The 19,942-nt window shown below is 65.4% G+C and overlaps 1 protein-coding gene and 1 long non-coding RNA gene across 5 annotated transcripts in view; one reads left to right on the top strand and one right to left on the bottom strand.

Annotated features, from left to right (window-relative positions):
* Positions 1 to 19,942, bottom strand: part of PITPNM2 (phosphatidylinositol transfer protein membrane associated 2) — a 116,400-nt gene that overhangs the window by 72,373 nt on the left and 24,085 nt on the right. Inside the window, exon 1 of one of the 4 annotated variants that reach the window (XM_036221920.1) lies at positions 13,119 to 13,291. The exons of 2 other annotated variants lie outside the window; for them this stretch is intronic. The gene's annotated coding sequence lies outside the window, so the exon portion shown is untranslated. Of the gene's footprint in view, positions 1 to 8,926; positions 9,832 to 13,118; positions 13,292 to 19,942 lie in introns of those variants that run through there. One more of the 4 variants, XM_036221918.1, reaches the window with a different exon arrangement.
* LOC118603020 lies at positions 12,962 to 18,537 on the top strand. Its single transcript, XR_004951118.1, has 2 exons — positions 12,962 to 13,110; positions 16,305 to 18,537. It is a non-coding gene; the product is annotated as an uncharacterized LOC118603020 (long non-coding RNA).

Genomic DNA, 19,942 nt, shown 5'->3' with positions numbered 1-19,942 from the left:
GGGGACGCGGGGCCGAGCGGCCGGGGACTCGGGGGTCATGGGGCCGAGCGGCTGGGGACTTGGGGGACTTGGGGCCGAGCGGCCGGGAACTCGGGGGACTCGGGGGACGCGGGGCAGAGCGGCCGGGGTGGGCTTTGCTCCCTCGTTTGCTCCCTGGCCGCTCCTGGGAAGGCGGCAGGGGCTGCCACCGCTAACGCCCCGTTTGTGTCTAAAACGGCAGGAACGAACCTCGAAAGCACCGTGCGAGCGAAAGGCAGGCACAAAGGACAAATACTGAACGATGCCACTCATGGGGCCCCTGGAAGAGGCACATTCAGAGCCAGAAAGTGGAACAGAGGTGGCCGCGGGCTGGGCGAGCGGCGGACGGGCTGTGAACGGGCTCGGAGGAGAGCCGCCCACTCTCCAAACCGATCTGAGGGCGCAGGAGGAGCGACGGCCCCGGGGCGACTCTCGGGGCCCTCTGTGGCCTGCCCCCAGCCGAACCTCGGTTCCTGAGGCACCGCTCAGGGGCTCACAGGCCTCCCTCCCCCGTTCGAGCAGGGTCCCCAGGGACTTCCAGAGACAGGCTCCTCGTGGGAGCCGGCGACACCCGTGAGGGGCCCCCGTGTCCCTGGGGGCTTGCCCCACGCCGAAGGGCGGGCGGAGGACAAGGTGGCCCGGAGGAGGCCCCCCCACAAGTCCTCCGGGCCTCCGCACTTGCTGTGCCCTCTTCCCGGACCTCATGTCCCCGGATGTCACGTGACGTGCTCCCTGAGTTTATCTAGGTTTCCACAGCGAGGTCCTCTCTGACCCTCCTACAGTCAGAAAGATGCGGGGACGGTGGCTGGGGCCAGGCAGGGTGGCCTGAGCCACGACGGGCCACCAAGGGCCCCGTGCAGTCACGGAGGGCCGACACCTTCCCACAATTCCTGGCTCCGCCGCTACCGGCTGGAGGCCCCTGGCGAGCCCCTTCATCCCCCGAAGCCTCTGTTTTCTCTTCCGCAGATGAAATCAGGCTTTTCGTGAGGACTGCGTCACGTGACGTCTGCACAGGGTTTAGCACGTGGCCGGGACGTGGGCAAAGGTCGAGGAGTGGTAACGAGGGTCATTACAGCCTCCCAAACACGCAGGCGCATTCCTGCCACGACGGCCCGGGGTCAGTGACCCCCAACAGCTCAGAGGACAGGCAGCACTGATCACCGTCCAGGCCAGGAGGTCGGCGACCCCGAAGGCAGAGGGCGGGGCCCGTAGGCCTAACTCCCGCTGTATGGGAAGAAACTAACTTAATCCCTTCTCTTTCCATTTTGCATTTGAGGAAATCGAAGCTCAGAGAGGTGAGTGATTTGCTTCACCCCCCAGGGCCGGGAGGGGAGTCAAACCCTGGCCCTGTGGCTCCGGGGCCTGAGCTGGTCCTCACTGCTCCGTAAGGTGTCTCAACAGCCATGTGGAAGGAGAGAGGAGGGGAGAAGGCCGGACAGACGGACGGAGGGACAGACGGACGGAGGGCAGCCAAGAGCAGGCCACGGGAGGGCGGCTGCACAGGCGGGCGGACCCCCGCCCGCCTCCACCGAGTGGGAGCCTCTGGAAGCTAGACAGAGGAGGCTTGGCGCAGGTCCCCTGGGAAAGCCCGCCATGGGGCTGCGATGGCCTGGCCCCTCCCGGAGCCTCCAAGGTCGGGCCCAAGATCGTTACACTTAGTTCCGCTCAGCCCAGCTGCACTGGTCAGAGCCCAGCTGTGCGGTTAACCCCCTCAGAACCGGGGCTGGGGCGCAGCAGGGGAGGCCATCTCTGTGTCCCGGCTCTGCCTCCGATGCCTGCCCAGCCCCGCGGAGACCCCGGGGGCGCCCAGGGGCCTGGCGCGGGGGGCCCTGCAGGCTGGCGGGCATTCCGTGTGCACAGCGGAAGGGCAAGCTGCGTCCAGCTGGCACTCAAAGGTGATTCGCTCCCCTCCGCACGACTTCCAAAGCACCGACACACCTCTTACTCAGCACCCCTCTTAGGCCTCTGCCACACGGGGTCCCTAAGCGACCTTCCCTACCGGGCTCCACAGCACGGAGGGAGCGAGCATGTGAACCCGTCAACGCAGGGAGCACACAGCTGGGGGCGTCCCGGGGAAGGGCAGCTCGCCACAGGCACGGCCGCCCAGGCCGCGGTGCCCTCCCCGCACGGCGGCCCCCTCGCTGGCCACCGGCCACCGGTGGCCTTGCGGGGACGGCGGCAGCGTCTCCTCTCTCGGTCCGGACACCTTGACGTCTCCTCCAAGGTGCCTGGCCTCGCGGCAGGAGCGCTAGCTACCCTGCCGCCACTTCCTCAGGAGGCAGACTTCCAGAAGCATCCAAGGGACGCGCCCCTCCGGGAGCACGCGGCTCACGGCGGCCCGGAGGCCACAGGTGCCAACACGGCGGTGTCCCAGCCGGGAGACCCGCCTGGTCGAACCTGGCGGCGGCTGTTCGATTTTCCCCACTCTGTTCTCACCACGGTAGACGGGGCTGGGAAAAGTCATTAAACCCGCAAGTCTAACTTCTCCACGTAAGAACAAAGGTTCTTAATGCTGGTCACTCGTCATCCGAACGTAAGAAGTGACCGGTGTAAAAACATTACAATCCCGAGGGGACCGCACCAACTCAGACGCCTTCCGGCAACTTCCGGCCACTTCTGGCCATCACCCGGAGCCAGTGGGAGCCTGTCTGCCCAACCCCACAGCATCCCATCTCCACCAGCCTGAAGTTTCCACGCAGACGGCGGGCCCTCTAACCCAGAGTCAGAGCCCCTGACGACTCACAAGCTGAGGCCTTCCCGCCCCACGGGTCCCCACCTGTCACCTGCCTTGCTGGGCTGACGCGGGGCTGAACGGAAACGAAGTGCGCAGTGCCTCCAGCGGGGCTGGCCTCCGGACGGTCACCGCGGAGCCACTGCTCACGCCTCCCGGCCCTTGCTTCGTCTTGGAATGCATGGCGCCCCGCGGAGAACACCGCCCCCCCCCCCCCCGTGTCCTGCGCTGACGCCCTGTGGTGGGCGACGCAGGCCCCATGCGGATGCTGGAGCATCGCCCCCCCCCCCCCCGCCCCGGCTGCCGCCCCCAGATCTGAGACCCAGCCAGGGCTCGGGTGTGGCCTGCAGGGAGCCGAGACTCTCCTCCAGAAAGCGCTGCCTGAAACAGGATTCCTGATCACTGGGAAGAGATGAGACAATTAGAAGGAGATCACACAAAGGCTGGGCAGCCTTCCCCTCATCTCCGGCTTGTGGTGGACCAGCCAGGTTCTTGTCTGGGTCCCGGATCTGCCTGCAAGGCTGCCTGAGGCCTCAGCTGTCCCGCCCCAAAGCAGGGCCTCGGGACACACACGCTCTGCGGTCCGGCCTGAACCCCGGCCACCTCTGGCAGACATGGCCCGCCTTGCTGAGCACGGTGCTCTCCGCACCTGCGAGCTTCGTGTCTCCCCGACTCATGCGGAGAACAAAGAAAAGTGGCCAGGAAACCCCGAAGCGGCCTCTCCTCTCTGGACCCCCAAGACGACCTCCTCCCTCTTGAGCTCCAGCCCCGGGGAGCCCCTCTGAAAGCCACCGTTAGTCTCCTTTGCCTTCTCTGTGAGTGTCTGTCTTGGGGCCTGTCACCAGCTCGGGGCCGTGTTTGAGACTCGTCATCGACGGACGAACGGAAAAACGAGACGCGGTCCACCCGCGCGACCACCGCTGACTCGGCCCTGAAAAGGCACGGAGCCCCGAGACTCACTGCCGCGTGAAGGCGTCACAGGGAGAGGAAGAAGCCGGGTACGAAAGGCCACCTGTGACACTATTCCATGGCTATGAAATGTCCAAGGCCAGAGACAGAAGGTGAATGAGCCGCCGTCGGGGGGCTGGGATCCAGCCTCCAGGAAGGTGGCCACGCCCCCATCCACGCCTGGGCAAGCACCCACAGCGTCGCCCATCCACACCTGGGCAAGCACCCACAGCGTCGGCACCTGCCTGCTCGGTCCCAGAGAAGTGGAAGGGCCTTCCTAAGCCAGGGCCGGGGCCTGCCGATCACAGGAAAGACGTGACAAGGAAATGAAGGTCCCCGGTAACCTCCCCATGTCTCCTGGCGCCAGTCTAACCCCAGCTATTAGTCACCCAGTGAACACCGTGCACTCAGTCGCCTGGGCACACGGGACATGGGAGCCAGGGCGGCTTGCCCAAGGTCCTCCAGCCAGAGCCTGACCTCTGACCAGGGACCCTCCCATCGCCCCGGGCCGCCTGCAGCACGCGCCCCAGGGCAGGGGGCCGGGGCCACCGCCTGTAGGGAACAGGAGCGGCCCCGAGTGGGCACCGGCTCGGCGACAGCTCTGAGACTCCGCTCCCACGGGCGGGGGGACGCCCTCGCCTCCTTCAGGGGCAGGCGCAGTGGGCGCGTCAGGCCACGTGCCCAGCCCAGCCCTCTTCAGCCCGTCGTACCCCATCCCCGGACCAGCCCCCCCGAGGCCGGCACGTTGCGATTCTGAGGGGGAAACAGAGTGACATGGCCCAACAACAAATCCCTGCGATACCGATTATTTTCAGCTGGTTATTTCTGAAAAACAAAAGATTCTAAGAAGAGCCTTTTTACATCCGTTTACCTGCCTGACGGAATTCGGAAGGAAACACCTGCTTACGGAAGGGAGCCATAACAGGAGCTGAGCGTGGCAGACAGGGAGGGACCCGCGAGCCTGCCAGACGCCCCGCTGCGCCCCGCAGGGCGCTGCTCACCCAGCGTTTGCTCCTTCCCGTCACTTGCGACTCGCCCGCCTTCCCTTCCAAGCCCAGGCTGCGGCCCCCACTTTCTCCTTAGCTCAGGATGGCACGGCAGCCGTAGCGGCCCTCTTCGCCCTGGGGTCCCACATCTGTACGGAATCCCCGGGCGCACATACGTGACGCACTTGGTTTTTCTCTCCTGCTCATCTGTCTTGTGTCGGTCTGATCGTTAGACCCGTCAGAACCAAGAGGGAAAAGAGGGGCAATTCCCCCCCACGCACAAAACACACAACCCCCATTTCGCAGAGTGTGACCAGTGAGGCTCGGAGGGGTGACGGCCCTTGTCTGAGGCCACAGGGCTTGGACCTGGCGGAGCGTAAAGCCGGCTGACTCCGAGTCGAGGGTCTCAGCCGGGCGCTGAGCTGCTTCTAGCCACAGACCACCCACCCCACGTGGCTCAGGGGGCCGCGGGAAGCAGGTGCATGAGGGACCCGGGCCGGAGCCAGCTCTGCTGGGGGGACCTGTCGGTCAGCAGGGCAGAGGACAAGGCAGGACAGAGAGGGCACGGGAAGAAATCTGGGGGTCCCCTTGGGCCCGGCTTTCCATCTGCCTGGGCAGGGAGAGGAGTGACTTCCACGGGGGCCAGGACAGACCTCAGAGAGGGCCCAGGGGAATCCGGGCGTGGCCCTGGGGTCAAGGCTCGGCTCTGCCCTTGAGCCCGCTGTGTACCTCTGGACACGGGCTCCCTCACCGGCCTCCACGGATATCAGGGTCCCGGTGGCACTGGGTTATAATAAGAAACATATATTTGGTCTCCAGCTCCTGGTTCCTGGCACAGGACGGCTAAACCCTTGTAATTTCCTGAGAGATAAAAGTGTCCTTTTGTATGGTAATGAGATGACTGGTGGCTGAGCTCCCCAGGGAGCTTCGGGATGGGGGGGGGGCTGGACACCTCAAAGACCAAGGCACAATTAGAGCGGGCTGGAACTTTCGGCCCCACCCCCAGCCTCAGGGAGGTCGAGTTAATCACCAATGGCCAATGATTTCACCGTCCCTGCCTACACAATAAAATCAACGTTGCAACCCTGAACGATGGGGTCCAGGAAGCTTCCGGGGTGATGAACACGTCCGGGAGGCTGGTGCACCCCAGCTCCACGGGGACAGAGGCTCCCGCACTTGGGACCGCTCTGGACCTCGCCCCATGGGCCTCTCCCCCTGGCTGCGCACATGCAGCCTGCATCGCGACCTTCGTAATAAACCATAAACCTGTGTAAACAGGTCCCTGAGTTCTGTGAGCCATTTCAGCAAGTTACTGAACCTGAGGGGAGGTTGTGAGAACCCCAACTCTGTAGCCAAGAGGGACAGAAGTGTGGGTAACCTGGGACCCACCACGTGCGGTCGGCGTCTGAAGTGGGCGGGGACAGGCCCGTGGGGCTGAGCCCTCGACCTGCAGGGTCTGCGGTGCCCCTGGGAAGCGAGGGTCAGAACCGAGCTGACTTGCAGGACACCCGGGCGGTGTCCGCGGAGAGGCGGAGGAGCGCGGGGCGTGGACGCCCACGCGTTTGGGGGCAGGTGGTAAGTAGAGGCAGTTCTCCTTTATTCCCCGTCAAGGAAGGAAGGTCTTGGACTTGAACAGCCTTCAGGAGGCTCTGGGCTCTGACCTTTTCAGTCTGCGCACATGCCCAGGCCTCAGAGCAGTGCTGGACGCCTAGCGAATGTCACACCTTTCCCCAAAGGCCAGGTCAGGGCACGTATCAGTTATACACGCACAGAGTCACACATGGGTGGAAATGTTTATGTGACCAGATTAGCTTCTGGGTTCTGTGGCTCGCTGGAGCAAACATGTTTATCTCTCTGTCACACAACACGTTTTAAGGCACTTTTTTTCCAGGGTGCCGGAGCTCAAGGCTCGGCACCAGCCCTGGGGTGAGGAGGGGCGGGTGGCTGCTAGCCGCACGGCGACCTCTTCCGCAGCCGGCTGCTTTGGGGTTATGGCCTGCACAGGGAACCCCAGGTCAGTAGCTAAGCCCCCTGGGAGTCTGTTATTTCAGCTCCAGACCCAGGCTACTGGCCGTGGCCAAGCTTGCTGGACAAGGTCACCCCTCTGGTGACAAGGGGAACTGAGCGAATGTGAAACCATGGCTCGAGGCCGGGCGCGGGGCCCCACGCCGGCCCCCACTGACGGCAGCTCAGCACGGCCCCCTCTACGCACCCTGGTGTCCCAGCCGAGCATCTCCAAACAAAAGCCTTGCAGGTATTCAACACGACGGGACCTCGTGACGCTGCCCCCAGCCCGTCCCCTCCTCCCCGCCTCCGACCTGTCACCCACATGAAGTCAGATGAAGCCTTTTCTAAGGCGCACGTCAGAGCCTGACATTCCTCTGACTAAAGCCCCTCAGCTCCCCCTCAGCTTTCAAGACGACAGCCACACCCCTTAAAGGGGCACCCCCGGACCTGGCTCCTTCCCTGGGCTCAGCCCGGCCGGACTTGCGGACGAGACTCGCTGTGCTTCCTACCGCCTCTGAGCCTTCGCGCGGGCTGTTCCCTGAGCCAGGAAGACCCCGCCTCTGGTCAGTGACCTGGGCATCTCAGGATGTCAGGCGCCCGAGACCCTCCGCCATGGGCGCCTGGGCCCAAGAGTACACGGACATCCCCCTCGCCCCACCCCACAGGGCCTGGCATGTGAGCTGGGCACCACGACCGCCCACTGCCTCTGTCCCCTCTGGTGGCCGATGAGATCGTGAGAGCGGCGGCCTGCGAGGGTTCCCCTTGCTGCCCTCCGCTCCGAGCCCACGCCGGGGGCTGACCACACACGCCTCGCACACACAGGCTCGCACACACGCCTCCGGCTCAAGGAGCCACAGCAGCCGCGGGGGGCCCTGCGTCTGTGCGCCCTCCGGCCTGTGGGGCAGGGGCCCAGAGCCTCCTCCGTGGGCCGGGCTGCCTCCCCACGCCACACCCGCAGGTGGCGAGCAGGCCCGGGGCGTGGCCCACGCAGGGCCCGCGCGCCCGCTGCGGCTCCCGGCCTTTGCTTGGCCAGGCCGCAGAAGGGGACCCGGCTGCAGGAAGCCGCCGCCCACGGGGGTGACCGGGCGGCGGCGTTTTGTTCGCGGGACGCTGACGGGATTCCTGCCAGCTTGCCAAGCTCTCTCCTCTCCCAGAAAGTGTGTCCTCGCTCGGCCAGCCCCGAGGGTCTGCTCCTGCCTGGGAGGAGGCGTGGGGGCCGAGGGGAGAGGCAGAGGAAGGCGCGGGGTGGGCGGGGCGGGGAGGGGAGAAGGGCCTGGGCCGGACTCGGGCCCCGCAGCTCTCGCCTAGACAGGGACCGCTCTGCGGCCAGCCGGGCTGGGCCGTGAGGACCGGAATTGGCAGACGAAACTGCATTCTCGCCAGGAGGCTGGAGCAGGCAGCGACGGAGCACAGACGGCAGCCAGACGTGCGGCCTCCGAAGGCCGCAGGGCTGCCCCGCAGGCCGTGGCCGGGCCCGGAACCGCCAAGGCCCGGCCCTGGTCTGCTGCCCGCTCCGCGGCAGGAGCCTGGCCTGCGGAGGCCGCGGGGCTGAGGAGGCCCGCACGGGCCCGCACAGGCCCGCGGCCTCGTCCCGCCTCCTCGGCGCCCCCATCGGCCGCCGGGCACCCCCCACCCCCACCCCGGGCACCGTGGGCCGTGGGGGCGTGTCGGAGGCAGCAAGCCTGTCTCTCCGCGCGGCACGGCCCGGGAGGTGTTTGGCAGGCGTATTTATAGCCGCGCACCCCCGTCCCCAGCTCTCGGGCGCTGCCTCCCCGCCTGCCGCTGGGGCTTCTCAGTCCGCGTCTATATTTATCCCCCAAAGCCGCTGGGATACTGGCGAGGGCAGAAATAGCCTTGAAGACGTTCACGTGAAGATGACGGGCAGGTCCCCCGCTCCTGGCGCCGGGGCACGGGGAGCAGCTGGCCGGGGCCGGGGAGGCGGCGGAGCCACCAGGTGGCAAGGACACGGGCCTTCTTCCCGCTGGCCGCGGGATCCACAGCGATGCCGTGGACGAGTCCAGGCTGTGGGGACACCAGAGGGGACACGGCCGGGCGCCTGACGGACGTCGGCCGGCCGAGCAGCTCGGGGCCAGCGCAGAGACGCAGAGTGCGCCGGCAGGCAGGACGGCGCCCCTAGCTCCCGGGCAAGCGCTCACGGAAAGCGGGCCACCTGCGCCGAGGCGGCGGGGGACACCCCGCCATCCCCCCCCACGCACCCCTCCCCCACCCCCGGCACCTGGGCGCGGACGCGGGCTCGCCGTGGAAGGCCTGCACGCCGTCTCCCACACGGCCGGCCACTTCCGCCTCCCGGGACGGGGGACGACCTGGAGATAACTCGGCTGGTCCTGGAAGAAGACAGGACCTTGGGGGACCTGGTGGGCCCCTCCTGCTCCTCCGCCTCTGAGTCCTGGTCGAGAAGTCGGGGCGGGGGACAGACCCGTGGGAGTGCACTGTGCGCTGACGAGCTCGGAGGGCGTGGCGTGTTTGGGGGAAGCTGGCAGAAGGCGGGGTCAAGGGGTCAAGGGCAGCCAGGCGGAGGGCAGGCCGGGACAGGGCTGGGCCTGGTCGTGGCCCTGAGGCACGGAGCCTCGGGGCACGCGGGGCTCGGGAGGCGCGTTCACCCCCCTCGTGCCCCAGCAGGGAAGAGCTTTCTGATCTCACGCTGCCCCCCCAACTCCTCCGCGGGGGCCTCCGGGCCGGCCTGACACACCACCCTGCCTGGGTCTCGAGCCCCCAGTCCTGACTTCTGTGGGACTCTCTCCCGTACCCCACAAGTCTCCACGCCGACCTGTACAAAACGACACACACTGTAAAGCGGAGCGGCCGAACCGTCTGGCGGCCCCTCGAGGGGCGACACGTGGGGTCACCACGCACCCCAGCGACGGGGCTCCCGGGTTCACGCTCGCGAGGAAGGAAACACAGGCCCACGCAGAGCTCGCGCGAATGTTCATGGCAGCGTCAGTCACGAACTGCCGAAAGGTGCGGGGCGGGGAGAAACGTGTCTGCCGAGGGAGGACGGATACACAAAACGTCGGCCAACCACACTGCGGAATATCACTCAGCCCTAAACAAGGAAGGCAGCCCCGACACACACCACGACATGGACGCACGATGCTGGGTGACGGAGGCCAGACACGGAGGCCACCGAGCGTGGCCCTGCTTACCTGAAGTGTCCGGAACACGCAAGTCCATAGAGACGGGAATCGGGGTCGTGGCTGCCGGGGGCGGGGAGGGGGGGTGATGGCTGAGGGGCACGGGGTTTCTTTCTGGAGAGAGGGAGCTGTTCTAAAATCTGTGATGACTATATGAGCTACCGTGGACTTATACGCCTTAAACAGGTAAACCGTATGCTACGCAAATTATATTTCAATCGAGTTGCTAAAATAAACAAACCACCGTGCAAAACCAGAGGTGTGCGAACTCGGGGTGTCCGGGGAGACAGAGCAGGGGAGCCCCTCCTGCCTGAGGGCGGGGCAGACTGTGACATTCCACCGGCGTCCCACCGCTCCGAGCCGAGCCTGTCCCCTGCTCCCTGCTCTATGTCACACGCAGGCCCTAGGGGCCAGCTCAGCACTGGCCATTCTTCTGTCTGGGAGGAGACTGGGGCACAGGCCACCTGGCCAGGGGCAGGTACGTCCCGCAACACCCTCCCCTGCACTGCGCGCTTCCACAGCCCGGAGGTCCCCAGTTCCGGGAGCCTTTCCTGACTTCACGGATGGAAGGAGCCTCCGTTCACATGCCCCACACCCCCCACGCAGACACGGACCAGAGAGCTCGGCCGGCCAGGCGCACACCCCCGTCCCCAGGAGCCACGGCTGACTCCGATCGACGATCGACTCGTTCGTGTCAGGAAAGAAACGTTTATTCATGAAGCGCCTACTAGAGCCCATGGGAGGGGCTCTACACCGGTTTCTCATTTTCTCCCGTTTCTCTGGTCACAGTCTCTCCAAATCTAGGCCATCGTTGCGAGATGCTTTCTTTAATGGCCCAAGAAAACACGCCCCGTGCCCTCAGAGGTTCACTTGCGGCGAGCGGGCTGGTGTGCGCCACAGGATGGGGCCGGCCCCGGGGCGACCTGCGAGGCAGGGGACGTCCCTCCGGCTGAGATGCCATCCCGTCAAGCCCTCGGTGACGTGGCCCACTTCTGGCTCCGTTGAGTAAACTTATTCACAGTCGAGCAGCAGGGAGTGAGAGCGGCTCGTTTCCCCGGAGTGTCGGTCACTTGAATGGGGAGCGAGCTAGCGGGCGCTGGACGAGGGAGGGAGGGGCCGAGGCGGGGAGCCTGCAGGCGGGGCTGGCCTTCCGAGCCCCGCAAAGCACAGCTCAGGCACACAGAAGGTGCCTAGTACATGTTGGCCAAATGCTGGCCCCACGCCAGGCCACTCCTCCCATCAAGGAACCCGCCCTAGAAAACCTGGTCTATGAGGACCAGCCAGCTGACCCCTTTCCTAAAGGAGATCGAAGCCAGGACAGGAACATTCAATCTTGAAAGCCACAGCCAATCGTGAGCATGGCACCGACCTGAATTGTCCTGGGGATTGGGTCTGAGCCTGAGAACCGCTACAGGAAGTGCCCCTCTGCCCCCAACCCGGCAAAGCACAGCAGGTGCCACAGCCCAGGGCAGGCGGCCAAGCCAGGGCCGGAGGAGGGCACCAACCAAAGGACAGGGGCTGGCTCCACACTGGCTCACCGGGCCTCATGCCTTACTTCAGCTGTCCGGCCCTGATCCCCCACCTCTGGGCACCACGTTCGTATTAGCTCTGTCCCATGGTCGCCTGTGGTCACCACGGCGCTAACCAGAGCAAAGGGCAGCGAGACAGCCTGCAAATCCTCGAGGGCAGCGATTTCCAAGTTGTCATTCCCCAACTGGCCGCTATTGTGACGGGGACAGAGCGAGCTAAAGGGCTGGAAGCAAAAGTGAATTGAGACGCCTCAGCCCCTAGACGCGACCTCTCCAGCTCTCTCTGCCTTCCCCAGGCAATCCTCACGCCGAGGAGTCTAAGGGTGACACCCAGACAGCTCCGTGACAAGCTGGGAACGTCACAGGCCTCGTGCTGCGTCCCGCGGGCCACAGGTGACCTTAAAGCCGGTCAGTCCTCAGAGACGCCTTGCAACCAAGTGGCCGGCCCGTCCCCGCTTCACGGCGAAGCACACAACGCAAGGCTGCCTCTGGCCGCGGGGGTCCAGGGTGCGGCTGGGCCCTCGCCATTCAGCCGAAGCCCGTTCTCAGGGTCAGAGCTGAAGGACAGTGAGATCCCGGCCTCCGCCGGCCCGCCCTGCCACCGTGACCACAAGAGACAAACTGTGGGTTTAAAAAGCCACCGCGGTGTATAGCAACCTCCACGTGTGTTCGCTGGGCTTCTGGTGGCTGCAGGGGCCCCAGTGCCTGTCCTCGGATAGCGGCTCTGAGCATGGACAGCTCCCTGCACGTGCCACACACGGGCCTTGTCACCCACCGCCACAGGGTCCCCTGTCTGTCTGCCCCAAACTGTTAGCTCTTCAAGAGCAAGAACGTCTGATTTCGGGCCTGGCGCTTAGTTCAAGGTCAATAAAGTCTTCGGTAACACGCTCGAAAGTGCTGACTGATCGGCCCAGGATCTCAGACATGGCCGGCAAGACCCCTGCCCAACGCAGGTCAGAACACTGGCCCCTGCATCGCTGCCGAAGGCCCAGGGCACACGCTGAGGGTGCCAGCCCGCTGGTGGGGTCCGCCAGGGTCCCACGCTCGGCCATGGCGTCTGGGGCCAGCCTGCTGCCCTCGGGCCCTCAGACCTCTGAGTCCGAGCCCACGAGATTCTTCTCTCTAAACGTGCCTCGGCGAGGCCTGTAGGCTCCACCTCTGAAACATACCTGGGGCCCAGCTCCCTCACCGCCCCCACAGGCCCAGCGCCCACCGCCTCGCTCCACGGCGGTCTGAGCCCCCACGGCCTCCGCTTGCCCCCTCCAGCCTGTCTGCAACGCAGCAGCCAGAAACCTTCCCTTCGGAGCACAGGCTGCACCCTGACCCTCCTCCGCTCAAACGCCTACGTAGCTGCACACCTCACACCGATCCGGGGCACCAAGGCCCGGGCTCTCGTCACCCCTCCTCCCCTGCATCTCGCCCCTCGCTCGCTCGCTCGCTCAGGTTCCTTGGACAAGGGCCAAGCTCAGGGCCCTTGCACGGGCGTTTTCCTCCGCCTGGACGCTCCGCCCCAAGATAACCTCCTGGCCCCGCCTACCGCCTCCTTCAGGCCTCTGCTGGAACGTCCCCACCTGGAGAGGCCTTCTCTTCCCCCGTGTTCAACTTTGGTCACCACCCGACAAACAGACGTCTTACCGCATGATTGCTCATGGCGTGCCCACCCCCTCGCCCGTGAGCCCCGGAAGGCCAGAATTTTAAACATCTCATCGCTCCTTGCTGCCTGGCTCCCAGAACGGCAGGTACTCACGAAACCCGTGCGGCGTGAATGCGGTCTGATGGTTTGTGGGTTCGGCCATGCCGCTGGAACACACAGTCTCGGGGGTCCCACGCTCTGGACACCGTCTCCGGGAACTGGAACGACTGCCCTGGGCGGGCTCGCCGCTCCGGAAGCGTGCGGAGGGCCGAGGCGAGGGAATGGCACAGAGAACACCGGGGGGGGGGGGGCCCGCTCCCTGGGAGGCGTGAGCATCACGCGACCAGCGCTTCCAGGTGCCTGCTTGCCAGGCGAGAAACGGGCACAGACCCGGGCTCTGCTACCGAACTGGACGCCCCTCGTGGGGGGAGGCGCGGGAGAAAACTCGAGCGGTGAGCGGGCCGTTCATTAGAACCAAGAAGGGAGAGAGCTCGGGGAAGAGGGAGCAGAAGGCGGCCAGGCGGGGGGCGGGGGGCCTGCCAGGGGCGGTGTGCCAGAGCAGCCCCCAGACCCGGCCGCCGGGCCTGAGACGGCACCGCAGCCCACCTGGCCTCGTGGAGGACAGGCCAGCTCCTCGCCCTGGCCCTGCCAAGCCCGGAGTGCACGAGCTGAACACCCTCGAGCTCAGCCCTCTGAAAGCCATGCGTCCCTGCGCGAACCCCAACAGGTGACAGGGAACGAGGGCCAGAAACGAAGCCGGAGAAACGGAAACAAAGCGAGCTCTCAGGAAGGCGTGAGCCGCCTGAGCCGCCGGGTTGACCCGGGCAGTGGGCACGTAGAGGGAGGAGCCTGGGGGGCCGGCAGGGAGGCCGAGGATAAGGGAGGGGGGCCACGCTCCGCCCGAGTCCTGGACAGAGGTGGCTGTGTGTCGAGGCCCCACACCGCAGAAGGAAAGCTGGCCGGGGGAGATCGGGAAGGACATGAGGGGGCGTCAGATCCGCCCGGCTCTCCCCCAGGTGCTTGGGGGCCCCTCCCCTCCCCTCCCCGACAAGGGAGCTCAGGACAAGCTCCCCGCCTCCAGAAGTCCCCTCCCTGTGTGTGGCCTCCCTCCCAGGCTGCAGCTTCTAACGGGCTCCTCCCCACAGACCCCACCCCAGAGGGAGCAGCTGGCCTACCCTACACCCCGACCTGGGGCCGGAGCCGGAGGAGGGGGTCACCCTCCCTTCCTCCCGCCCCTCGCCTCGGCCTCCATGTGGCGGAGCCTGCACCGGCAGTGGGGACAGAAAGCGTGTGTCACCCCTGCTGCTGTCAGAGCCCTACCCAAGTTGGCAGCTCTCATGCTCCCCAGGAAGGAGCCGTGCCTTGACCTTGCCTTGCGAAGCCTCCGCTTCAGAGACGATGGCAGGAAGCGCCCCTCCCTGAGACAGCCAGCCAGGGACTCAGGGAGGAAGTGGCCGCCTCGGAGCCTGGGCCCGGGGCCCTCCCCGCCGAGCCCCTACCCCAAGGCCGTGGAGCTTAACGGCAGCTCTGCTCACCAGCCCAGAACAGCAACCATCTTTAGCTTTGGAGAGGGGGCCCGAGGGCAGGGGGTCCCTGGCTGGGACCCCCTCTTTGAGGCAGACCCCCTCTGCGATGGGTCAGGCAGACACAGAGACAGCCAGGCGGGGCTAAGACAGCAACTCCAGCGGCCCCCCACCCCGGCCCCGCACGACCCGGCCCCCACCTCTGGCGGGAAGGGCTCCGTGCTCCTGCTGCTTACGCCCCTGCCCCCCTCGGCCCGGGGAGATGGTGAGATGTCGCATCCTCCGTCTTTGGGCTGCCTCTCTCCACCCCGAGACTCTTGACATCCAGGGCCCTTCGAGGGCACAGAGTCCCTGGTGGAGCTCGGAGACAGGTGTCGGGGGGTGCCCCTGACAGAGGTGGGGGGTGCCCCTGACAGGTGGCGTTGATCGGGCGTTTTCCAGTTTTTCAGCTCTGGGGGAGAGGTGAGAAGAGGGAGCCTCAGGCAGAAGGCAGCCGGGCAAGCGCAGAGGTGAGCGTATAGCGTGAGCCTCAGGCCGCCGCTGGGTATAAACTCCACGCAGGGCGTCTGGCTGTTCTGTCCAGGTGTGTCCCAGGTGGATACCGGGCAGTCGATAAACATTCGCTGGGCGGATGAGGTAGAGCTAAGGAATCCCGAGCGGGGGCCCCCGGAGAAGCTGGCTGCGAGGCCGCCGTCTGTGACCCTGGCTGTGCCGCCGCAGGACGGCTGCCCTTGGGCAGAGCAAGACCCCCTAACTGTGGGACGGGAAACAGGAGGCGGAGCCTCTGCTGGAGGGGGGCCCCTCGGAGCAAGGCTGCTGGTGTCGGGGCTCAGGCCACCGGTGGAGAAGGGCCTCAGGACAGCAGGTGACCTGGCGGGGCTGGGCGTCAGGGCTGGGTGCCCGCAGCCCCCGTGGCGGAGGCACCGGGCCGGGTGAAGGAAACGGCGACAGATCACGCAGCTCGGCGTCCCCTTCCTCGGCACCTGGGGCCACGGCGACGGAAAACAACGGGCAGGCGGAGCCGCGCGGCCGGGAGCCGGACGCCAAGCCGGGGCTTCCCGCGTGTGGCGCGGCCGCCATGGCCCCTGCTTCGGCCGTCGTGCGCTTGGCACAGCCCGCGTGTGCACAGCTCGCGGCCCGGGTGGGAGCGAGTGAACCTGGGGGGGCTCGTCTCCCAGCGCCCCCTCTTCGCCCTGTCAGGTTGGTTTCCCCAGATGCCTCACTGGAGGCGCCCCGCGTGCCCACGAGGCTCGAGCTAGCCGGTCAGGATTCGGGGAGAAGCTTACGTCAGGGTTGAGAGAGGAAACAACGGCGTCACCCCACCTGGCATCCCCCCCAAAGGCCTGCGTGACACCGAGGGACAAGGCAAGGCCTGCGCCTGAGGCCGGGGACAGGGAACGGAATGGGCGGACAGGAGGCCCCGCAGGCCCCGGGCAGGAGGCGGGGCAGGGCACACGTGTGCACCGGCAACGCCCACCCTGGGCCTGGGCCTGGGCCCACCGCTGGCTCGGCCGAGGGCCTCAGCGGCCCGCGCCCGGCCGCAGATTCTCGGGCAGGGAGACGGCCACGCGTGGGTGCGTCCACGTTGCTGGCCACGGCTCGTCACGCCCGTCACGCCCAGCCCCTGCCCGCCACGGAGGCCAGGGAGCCCCGAAAGTACTCCCATCCGGTCCCGTCGTCGGGGGCTGGGGAGGCACTGGGGTACCCCGGGTGGAGGGGAGCGACCAGGCTGGGCTGTGTCTGGGCCCGACACGAAACACCCGTCCTTCCTACTTAGTGCGGAGCCGTCAGCGTTCGCAAGAAGCAGGACGGATTAAGAACGACCGAGCCCACGCCCATCGGATAAAGCCAGGTGTTGACGGAGGAAGGAGCCGGCAACGGAGCCCCTGCACCCCCAAACGCCAGAGCCGCAGGGCAGGCCTCGCCTGCGGGTCTGCTTCGGAAGGGTCCCCTCCGTGTCCTGCTGCAGGAGGAAGGGGGCGGCTCGGCTTGCTCGGCCCCCAGAAGGGCATCAGGGCCCAGGACCCACATGCCAGCGTCCCGCGGGGAGAAGCCCAGCGGGGGAGAAGGTCGGACACCTGCTCGCTCTGATCACTCAGTGCCAACCCGGCTGGGAGAGCAGAAATCCAGATGTGCCCAGCTGCAGGGATGTCTGGAAGAGGGGCGCAGTCCGGGACGCGTTCGTGGAGGTGGAGCATGCGGCACATCCCGGGGCTCCCTGGGCTCTGACTCAGGGAAGCGGAGCCCACACCCCCGGCGCACGGCCCACGGCCAGCTTCCTCATCTCAGAAGTGTAGCTCAGAGCGCTTTGGGCCTGCAGGGCCTCAGGCTGCTTGGGGGAGGCTGGCAGGAGAGTTGGGGAAAGCTGCCCAGCAGAGGGAAGCATCCCGATGCCCCAGGCAAGGTCGAGGTCAGCATCGTGGCTCTCACCCTCCCATCAAGCCCCTGCAGGTGGGCAGCGAGTGGCTGGAGCCCACCTCCACCAGCTGCCCAGAGGCCAGGGACAGGCACTCACACCAAACTGAAAAGGCAGAGACTGAAAAGGCAGAGACATGGATTTCCAGGGACCCCAGGAGCAGCATGAAAGGCGTCAGAAAATTCCCAGACACCCTGAAGGCCGAAGGCTGCCCCACTCCGACCCCAGGCTGCTGTCGGACAGCTGTGGCCCATGACTGCAGCTCGACACACACCTGTGACGCATCCCCAGGACCCACAGCCGTGCCCAGGGGGCAGGGGGCAGCCCAGGGGCCAGGACCAGAGGGCCAGCCTGTGGGAGCCGAGATTGTTCCAGAGCAGCCCTCCTCCAGGCACTGACCGGGCCTGGGCTCCGCCGCACGGCCCGAGGCTGCCAGAGGCTAGCGGTCTCGGTCTCGACAGAGCTAAGGCAAGAGGAATCTCACGGTGTCTGCAGACAACAAAAGTGATAAACTGCCGAGCGAGGCCACAGAGTAAGAGTTCAGGGGAGGGAGACTCTGGGGAGGCGAGAAGCGAGGAGATGAGGAGGATGCGCGCAGTGGGAGGTGCAGCGCGCAGTGGGAGGTGCGGCTGGAGACCGGAGACCGGCTTCTCACACGCCCCCTGCCCCCGCCCCTACAGTCCCACACTCCGGGGAGCCACAGCCAACTCCGAAAACTCCCTGGGAGCAGACCTGCAGGGGGCTGAGGCCCCACCGTGGCCCTGCACCCGTCCACAGCCGCACGTACACCCGCTTCACATGCCGGGCCCCCAGCGAACAAAACGGGCCCTCGACCCAGGGTCCAGTCCCCTGCTGGGCACACAGGGGGTCCCCCCACTTCTCTCTCTGCGTCCCACCCGAGTCCACAGCTGGGTGGGCTCCGCATGGCGTGCATTCCGCCTCTGAGCTTTCGACACGACCCCTCCGACCCCTCCGTGAGGTCCCGGTGTCCCGATCCTAAAGGTTAGGGATGCACCACGGTGACACCAGCCCGTGGGTGGGGAGCAGGCGTGTGCAGGCCGGCCCCGCTCCATCCCGCCTGCCGCCTCCCCCTGGGCGAGAAGGTCGACCGTGACTCACACCTGGCAGAACCAGGAGCTGCGGGGAGCCCCCGGAGAGAGAGAAACGTGCAAATGTGTGTTCCTTACAGAGAGGTGCACCGCGGGGGGCGTTATTTTACTGACTGAAAAGAGCATTTAAAATCCAAAAAGTGAAGCCGGGAAGATGCCGCCAGGTGACCTGCTCCCTCCAGCGACCCCCACACATAACAGGCGAGGACGGATCAGCTCAGCTCCTTCCTCGGCAACGAGAAGTCGGAACAGAACACGACGCCCAGCTGAGATTTGCTGCACGCACGGTCCGGTCCGAGCTCCCCTGCAGCTGCGGGATTTGGGGACAGGCAGGGCGGGGGGCAGTTCTGAAACTAAATAATACATCTGTGTTGCTGCTTAGCAGAAATGAAAAGCAGGCATTTGATTCCTTTACGTTTCCTCCCCCACCCCCCATTTTATTGCGGTACAATTGACAAATAAAATTGTAATTCATTTAAAGTGTACGACGCGATGTTTTGGCAGACGTATACATTTTGGCACGGTACAGGATTCGTCCCATCTAGTTAGTTAACACATCCATCACCTGACATGTGTACCCTTTTTGGGGGGTTGGGGGTGAGAACACAAGTTCTCCAGTTAACAAATTTCCCTGATACAGGACGGTACAGTATTACGTAGTATCGCCACCATGTCACATGTTAGATCCTCTCCTTTAAAGTTTGACATCTAAATCTTCGATACGCCTCTTATGTGATTTGGAAAACTGGTGATGTGGGGGTGGGGGACGAACAAACAAACAAACAAACAAAAACCAAAACCAACCTCTGGAGACTCGGATGGACGAGGGATGAGGGAGGTCCCAGTGGCTTTCCTGAAAATGTTTCGAATCCCCGAGCCCTTTTCCGGCCGCGGACGGGAATTAGCAAGTGGATCCGTTTCTCCGTGTGATTGCTATTAATAGCACATCGGTCTCTCCTTATCCTCACTAAATAAATGTCAAACGAGCCCTTAAGGGATACCTTTTTGATGGGGTGCCAGATCGCTGGCTCGCCCAGACGTCCGCACGTCTCGAGCTGGCCCCGGATGAGCGCGCGCGCGGGCACGTGGGCCGCGCGACGGAAGCTGAACGCCACTGTTGTTTCCAGTCTCTGTTGACATGGAGACCGCGAGGCAGGTGGCGAAGGCGGCAGCCAGGAGGGAGGACGCGGAGCAGCCCGGCCAGGTGGCCGACCGCGGGCCGGGGCAGCGCGCCCCCCGGCCCCCTCCGGAGGCGCGGCTGCTCACGGTTTGCTTTAACAGGGACATAATTCGCGGGCCACAGAATTCCCCCTTCAGGAGTGTACGGCTCAGAGGCATCTAGTCCATTCGCAAAGTTGTGCGCCCAGCGCCGTGATCTAGTTCCACGACGCATCTATCACCCCAAAAAGGACACCTCGACCCCCTCGGCAGCCACGCCCCCGCCCCCGGCCCCCCGTGAACACCGTCTGCAACACCCTCTGCAACACCCTCTGCAACACCGTCTACTTTCTGTGCTGGGCGTGGACCCGTTTGGGACAGTCCACACCCCGGGAGCACACCACACGTGGCCCTTTGCGCCCGGCCTCTCCCTCGGCTGAGGCTTCAAGGCTCGTCCACGCGGTAGCGGCCGTCGGGGCTTCGACCCTGCTCGCGGCTGACTCACAGCCCCGTCGGTGGACAGACCGCGCCTGCTCATCCCTCGGCTGTTGGTGGACGCCTGGTGCGTTCCCACGTTCTGGCTCTCACGAACAGCGCTGCTAACGAACATGCCTGCACGGGTTTTTGTGAGGACGTATGTTTCCAGTTCTTTCGGGTGTATACTTGGGAGTTCCTAATTTTTTAATAAAATAATTTATTTTTTGAAAAGATAAAAAGGGCGCAGGGCGAGAG

This window comes from Rousettus aegyptiacus, unplaced genomic scaffold (assembly GCF_014176215.1).
Source record: "Rousettus aegyptiacus isolate mRouAeg1 unplaced genomic scaffold, mRouAeg1.p scaffold_m13_p_5, whole genome shotgun sequence".
Classification (NCBI taxonomy): Eukaryota; Metazoa; Chordata; class Mammalia; order Chiroptera; family Pteropodidae; genus Rousettus; species Rousettus aegyptiacus.
Note: the sequence above shows the minus strand (reverse complement) of the source record. Positions and strands in the feature narration are given on the sequence as shown.